Source organism: Vombatus ursinus, unplaced genomic scaffold, assembly GCF_900497805.2.
Source record: "Vombatus ursinus unplaced genomic scaffold, bare-nosed wombat genome assembly UNPS02014786.1, whole genome shotgun sequence".
In the NCBI taxonomy this organism is placed as follows: Eukaryota; Metazoa; Chordata; class Mammalia; order Diprotodontia; family Vombatidae; genus Vombatus; species Vombatus ursinus.
In genome coordinates, this window is record NW_020954564.1 from 406,760 (window position 1) to 414,938 (window position 8,179).

At 35.9% G+C, this 8,179-nt stretch overlaps 1 pseudogene; it reads left to right on the top strand.

Moving 5' to 3' along the window:
- Nucleotides 1-7,275: 7,275 nt before the first annotated feature.
- LOC114047328 lies at nt 7,276-7,840 on the top strand (annotated as a pseudogene).
- Nucleotides 7,841-8,179: the final 339 nt, after the last annotated feature.

The window sequence follows — 8,179 nt, forward strand, 5'->3', positions numbered from 1 at the left end:
AAACCACAATCAGAGGAGAAGGAATCAGAAAGTGGGCAACAGTGGAAAATTGAGAAGAAGAAAAAAGACCAAAATTACCAAAGATTTCAGGAAGAAGAAAACTCAAAAACCTTGAACATAAGCAAATCAATCTAGGAAAAACTGTAACAACAGAAGGAAATATGGCCTCCAGACCTAGTAAATGAGTCCAGGCATCTATAAATAAATACTACAAAACAAAGAAAAATGATCCAAGACTCGATGAGGAACTTGTGGGATTTTTGAACATGGAACCACAGCACACTATCTTGAATGGTTCAAAATAGAAATGAGAATTATGAGAGCAGAATTTATGACCTGTATAGCAAAAATAATGGGCAGAATAGTAAAACTAGAATCCACAATGGCAAATCTCACAAAGAAACAAAAAAGAGAACAATAGATTGGGAACGCAAATATACAGAAGTGAAGGACAATCTAGTAGAAGAGAAGTAAAAAACCAATAACATTAAAAGAAAATTTGCTCATTATACAAACAAAATATATTGATTTAGAAGATAATATTCAAAGAAACAACCTAAGAATCTTAGTTCTCCTGGGAGTACATGACAGGACAAAAATAATTTAACACCATAATGAAGGAAATAATAGAAGAGAAGTACCAAGAGCTAATATACATTGAAAAAGAAATAATAATTGAAAGAATTCACAGATCACCTCTAGAAAACAACCACAACAACAAAAACCAAGGCTGCAAACTCCAAGACACACAGTGGTTAAATTTAACAATTCAATTTAGAATCAATACACACTACAAGTCATCTGGAAAAAGCTCTTTAAATACAAAGGAAAGGAAATTTGAATAATGCAAGACTATTCTGCACCCAATAGAAAACACTGGAAGGAATAGAATACTGTGTTCAGAAGTATAATAGAGCTCAAGATGCTGCCCAAGATGACCTACCCTTCGAATCTGAGCTTAACCATACATGAAAAATTATAGACATTGAATAATCAAGAGACATTTGAAATATTTTTTGGGAAAAAAACCCTAACTGAAGAGATTGTTTGCTTCTCAAACACAGAAATGCAGAAGGAGTGAATAAGTGCAGCAGGTGAGGACAGCAACAGCAAGAGAGTGACCAAAGAGAGACCAGTAAGAGATTTCCTTCTAAATGTACATAAGAGACCCAAATGAAGGTGGAAAACTGGTAGAAGTAGTAGTGAAGAGGCAGATGGGGCAGAAGTGGGGGGGAGGGAGCACATTATGGACAGGACCTGTTAACTCCCTGTTTACAGGGTTTTTTATTTTTTTGGTCATTTTTCTTTGTTGGACTACACTACAACATGGGAGGGTACATGAAAAGGAGGAGAGGAACAGGGGGATAGAGAGGAATGTGTGATGTACTGGGGTCAAGGCAAAGGCTAACAATGAGGGGAAGGTGACCTCTGTGGTCTCAGAAAAAGAAGAGCCTATAGGGGAATGGATGAGGAGGAGGGAGGATTGAAAATATGGGGAAAGGAAGGAAGCCTTATTTTAGTGGTGGGAGGGGGTTATACTGATGAATGCTCCTATGAGTGAAGAGAGATAGTGTGTGAAGGGAGATGAGGACCTTATATTGGGTGTGGCCTGGTAGATCTGGTTCTTGAAATCTACTCATTCTACATTGGGAGGGATGGAGTTGGAACCCCTAGGGGCAACTGGTGCTTGGGGGACTGGGAGAGCATAGACACTGGGAGGAGATTTTCAGGCAATGTGGGGAAAAAAGATAACCAGCAAAGAGTATAGGTCAGTGATGGGCTATATAATTAAAGACATGGTGGGACCATGTGGCATTTTTCTCTCTGACACCTGTAATAATTGGCGTTTTTCTAGGAATGAGGCACAATGGAAAAAGGGAATTCATGGAGCAAGATCTACTGGGTTGTGGAAGGAAATGTCTAGAGGGGAGAGCACAGAATGGATACCTTGGAAGCTTTGAGTGCATGAGGAATGTAGAGAAAAGAAAGACTGGTTAATTAGAGGGGTCATGAATCATAGAATGAGAGTCTATAATATTCACAGAGAGAAGATGGATAATGAAGAGAGTGAGAGAAAACACTTATGGAAAGGGGTGCAAAAATGAAATAAAAAAACAGGACTAGTTGAAAAGGAAGAGAGGAAGAGGAAATCTACTTGACTAAATGAGAGGGAAAAAAGCCAGGAAGAATTAAATAATCAGATAAAAGTAGGAGAAAAAAAGGAACCAAAAAGCAAAATCCTAAAAGGAAAGGGGTAATAAATGAAAGGAGGTGATCAAGAGGAATATGACAGTGGGAACAAGGCCATCTTTAAAAAAGATCAAGGTAAAGTAACTGAAAGAACATAGATAATACTGTGTTTATAGCAGAAGAGGGAAAAAATCCTAACTTGAAAAAAAACTCCAATATTAGAGACAGAGGAAAATATGAACCTAATTCTAATAATTTGAAATATGAGTGAATTCAACAATCCAATAAAATGAAAAAGAATGACAGAAAACAAAACCCTACAATTTGTTGCTTATAAGAAACACATTTAAAAAACAAAGACACAAAATAACACTGAGGGGATGGAAAAAAATTTACTGTGCATCAATTGAATATAAAAAAACAGGGGTTGCAATCATGCTATCTGACAAAGCCAAAGCAAACATTCAAAAAATAAAAAGGGATAAACAAGGAAACTATATTACACTGAAAGGAACCATAGAGAACAAACCAATATCATTAATAAACCTATATATTTCAAATACCTTAGCATCCAAATTCATAAAAGAAACATCTGAGTTAAAAGAAGACAGATAATAACACCAATAGTGACAGGAAACTTCAATATCCCTCTCTTGCTTTTGGATGAATCTTGCAGAAAGATAAACAAAAGGAAAAATATGGAACCAAACAAATTGCTACAGAAACTAGAGGTAAAAACTTATAGCATCTTCTAATTTGGATAGCAAACATTTCTCAGCATCACATGGAACTTTTATAAAAACTGACCAAGAATATAAATATCAACAGAGACATTGAAAACAAATGTAAAAAGGCAGAAATAGTTAATATATTCTTTATAGTCCATAATGTAATAAAAATAGGTATTGGTTCAGAGATCACACACACACACACACACACACACACACACACACAAAAGAAGTAGACTGAAATGGAGACTTAATGATGAAACCCTAAATAATGAGGGGGTCAAAGAACAAATTGTAGAAACAATTAATAATTATGTAAAATAATATGATAATGATGAAACAATTCACCAAGGGTTTTGGGGCATTCAGGCGGAAAATCATGTCCTTACAAACATACATTTGATGGGCTATGGGCCCAAGCCAAGATCTTCACTCCTTGCCCCAAAGGGAATCTGGCTCTATGGGCCCCAGCTCCTCATCTCCCTTTGAAAGTCCTAGCCCTACCTTTTGATCTTATTCTGATGCGCCTTCACCTTTGCCCTTTACCCTAAAAAGAATCTGGCTCCCATTTGTCTGTGGGCCCCAGAAAACCCTTAAATTTTTCTTACTCTGGTCTCAAACTGTTCCTAATTGACTCCCCTTATCTCCCTTTGAAAGTCCTAGCCCTACCTTTTGATCTTATTCAGATGCCTTTCAAATTTCTTCCTTCCAGTTCCTCTCATTATCTATTTCCATTGTCTATTCAATCTCTTAGACATTTCAACTGGAATTCTCACCTAGACACTTTTCCTAGCTCCTTCCCTGGTCACCCAAAGTTACTTTAGTGTATATAAGATCCACCCTGGCCCCCATTTAAATGCTGAGCTTTTCTCATGCCCACTTGTCCTTACGGACATTACTTGGCCTATATGGTTTATGTCTAATAAACTTTTTCTCTGGCTGGAAGATGATTTGGGTTGAATTCATTCAGGCAGGGCCTGCATGTCACGATCTCAGGGTTCCAGCAACCCTAAACCTCTAGACCTCATCATATTGACAAAATAGAAAAAGATAGGAATAATGAACTGAAAATTCATTTTAAAAAATAGAAAGGCAACAAATAAACCCAAAATAAGCACAGAAGAGGAGATATTAAAAAGTAGAGGAGAAATTGATAAATTGGAAACAAAAAATTAGAAATGGTAAATCTAAAAGCTGATTCTTTGGACTAATAAAATTGATAAGTCCTTACCTAATCTGATTAAAAAGAATATAGCAGAAAATCAAACTGATAAAATTACAAATGGGCAAGATGAAATCACTGTATAATCAGAAGAAATAAAAAAATCATCATAACATGTTACACAGTTATATGCCAACAAAACTGAGAACACAAAAGAAAGAGGAATATCTCCAAACTATCAGAAGACTAGGTAGAGATCTTTAATCCAATCTCAGAAAAGGATCTAGCCAAAAGGTGTGTGTGGAGTAAGGGGGGGAGAACTCTTGGTCCTGAGATTCACAGGAGAATTCAACCAAACTTTTAAAGAACAGTTGGTACTCACACTTCACAAATGTTTCTCAAAAATTGAGAAAGAAAGAACCCCACCAGAACTTTTTTATGAGACAAAATATAGTCTTAACACTTAAACTGGGGAAAGATAAAACACAAAAAAAACCCAACTATACACTAATATCATTAATGAACATTGACTCAAAATTTTTAAACAAAATCTTATCAGACTATAGCAATTCATCCAAGAAACCCTTGATTGTGCTCAAGTGGAGCTTATACCAGAGACTCAAGGATGGCTCAACTATTAGGAAAACAACCAAGGTAATTAATCATATTCAAAACCAAAACATCTAAAACCACATGATCAACTCAATAGATGCAGGAAAAAACCTTTGATAAAGTATAATGCACTTTTATGATTAAGAAAACAAACAAACCTAACAACCCTACAACATATAGGCATAGTACTTTTAAAAAAATCATAAAAAGCATCTATCTAAAACCAAAAGCAAGAACTATATGCAATGGGGATATACTCAAACCTTTCCCAATAAATATGGGAGTAAAGCAAGGATGCCCACTTTTCCCACTATTATTCTACATAGTTCTGGAAATGCTAGCAACAGCAATAAGATAAGAGAAAGAGATGAAAAGGATAAGGACAAGTAAAAAGGTGATAAAACTATCCCTATTTACTAATGATATGATGGTTTACTTGGAAAATCTAAGGAATCAGCAAAGTTACTAATTGAGGTAATTAATAGCACGAGCAAAATGGCAGGTTACAAAATAAATCCTCAAAAATCAATAGCATTTCTATATAGTAATAGTACAAGAAGCAATAATATAAAGGAAAATTCCATTTCAAATAATTACAAAATGCATAAAATATCTGGGGATTGATCTTCTTAAGCACATAAAAGACTTGTATAGATTCAATGACAAAACGCACTTTAACAAATAAAGAACAACTTATATAGCTGGAGGAATATTCAGTGCTCATGGCTAGACAGTGCTGATATAACACAATATTGTCAAAATTAACTTGCACTTTTAATGCTACACCAATCAAATTACCAAGGGGATACTTTACAGAACTTAATACAATAATAATAACATTCACTTAGAGAAACAAAGGATCTAGAATATCAAGAGAAATGATGAAAAAAATTATGGGTAAAGAAAGAATAGCACTTTCAGACATTAAATTATATTATAAAATAGCAGCTATCAAAACCATCTGGTGTTGGGTAAAGAACAGAGGGATAGATCAATGGAACAGACCAGACAAGGGAGAAACAATAAAACTCAATAACCCAGAGTAAATAAAGTAGAGAAATAAAGTAGAAAACAAAAATTTCCTAGGAAAAATTCATTTGATAAAAATTGCTGGGAGAACTGGAAAGCAGTTTGGCAGAAATTAGGCTTAGGCCAACACCTTATATCATATTCCACAATACATTCTAAAATTTTAATATTAAAATTTTCACAGCTTTCACAGCTATAGGTAGGAGATTTATTCTTAACTATAGGTAGGAAAGAGTCATTTACAAAAGATAAATAAATGTTTTTCATTACTTGAAACTGAAAAGCTTCTGTACAGACAAAATCAATGCATCTGAGAGAAGTAAGAAAGAGGTTAAATGGAAAAAAAAATCTTGCTATCAAATCTCTCTGATAAGGGTTTGGTATCCAAGACTTATAAAGAACTTATATCTATATCTATGTCTATTTCTATGTCTATGTCTAACTCCATATCTATCTATCTATCTATTGACATAGCCATTTCCTAATAGATAAATGTTCACAGTATATGAACAAACAGTTCTCAGAAGAAAGACTGCAAAGAATTCACTATCACATAAAAGAAGGCTCCCAATCACCAATAATAAAATGGAAACCAAAACAGCTTTGAAGTTTCACTCAGCACCCTGCAAATTAGCAAAAACATAAAAAAAAATAGCAATGGAGAGGTTGTGGAAGGACAGGTATACTAATACATTGCTGGTGAAGTTGTGAAATGGTACAACCATTTTGGAAAACAATTTGAAATTAGCAAAGTGACTAAAATGTCCATACTCTTTGAATCAGAGACTCCATTACTGTACTTATACCCCAGGGAAGCCATTGATGAGAAGAAAGTCCCTCTATACTCCAAAATATTGATAGCAGCACTTTTTGTGATAATTAAGAATTGGAAACAAAATGGATGTTTATTGATTGAGGAATGGTTAAACAAATTGTGGTACACTAATATAATGGAATATTTCTGTGCTGTAAAAAAAAAGTATGTGTGTGGGGCAGCTATGTGGCACAGTGGATAGAGCACTGGCCCTGGAGTCAGGAGGACCTGACTTCAAATCCGGCCTCAGACACATAACACTAGCTATGTGACACTGGGCAAGTCACTTAAGCCCAATTGCCTTACCAAAAAAAAAAAAAAAAAAAAGGTATATGTGTGATGAATACAAAGATGCATGGAAAGATCTCTATGGCCTGATAAAGAGTGAAGAAAACAATATACACAGTAACTACAACAACATAAATGGAAAGAACAACTGTGTGCCAAAAAATCAAAAGTAAATGTAACAGGCCAGAAGTGCAAGGAAGAGGAGTTGCTATGGTTTCCTGCTTTAACAGTGTTTGAACAGAACCCACTGCTTGATTCCCAGCTGGAGCTGCCCTTAGCTGCTCTCCACCTTCACATCCCTCTAACCAACACTTCTTCTGTCCTACCTTTTGAGCAATAGCCACTCCACATCAGCCACCCCAGCCTCAGTCACAGTACAGTTGTTTCCTCCTCCTCTCCCACCTCCTCCTTCACCACCTCCTCCTCCATGTCTTCACCATCTCAACCTCACCATGATGACCTCATTCCCCTCACAGATGTGACAGAACTACCAACAAAACTTGAAGGCTGCAATCAACTGGCAGATCAACCTGGAGCTTTACGCTTTCTATGTCTACCTGCCCAAGTCTTACTGCTTTGATTTGGATGATATAGCACTGAAGAACTTTGCCAAGTATTTCCTAAACCAATCCCACAAAGAGAAGAAACATACTGAGAAGCTGATGAAACTTCAAAACCAATGAGACCGCCATATATTCCTTTGGGACATCAAGAAATCAGATTGTGACAACTGAGAGAGTGGGCTGAATGTAATGGAGTGTGCTCTGCACTTAGGGAAAAAAATGCCAATCAATCATTACTGGAATTGCACAAGCTAGCAACTGACAAAAGTGACCCCCATTTACGTGATTTCATTGAAACCCACTACCTGGATGAACAGGTAAAGTCCATCAAACAACTGGGTGATAGCGTAACCAACCTGCACAAAATGCTCCCCACCCCCTCACCCCCAGTTCTGACATGGCAGAATATCTTTTTGACCACCACACCCCTGGAGACAGTGACAGTGAGAGTTAAACCTTAACCTGCCTTTCCAAACTGTGGGAGTGACTCCTGTTGTCTTTCAGTACAACCACCATTTGCATCCAAATAAAGTGACTTGGTACTGATAAAGAAAAAAGTAAAGATAACAAAATTATAAAGGTCAAATAGGAGTTGAATGAAGCATAACATGTATAATATATTGCACATATTTTCAGACTTTTTCAATGTATGGAAGTTTTGCTGATTTTTTTTCTCTAAAAACATCATTTATTATATAGGATGACTCTCTGGGAGTGGGAGTAGATGTAGATACCTGAAATAATTATGGTGATGCAAAAAAACAGAAAATATCAATAAAAACTTATTTTAAAA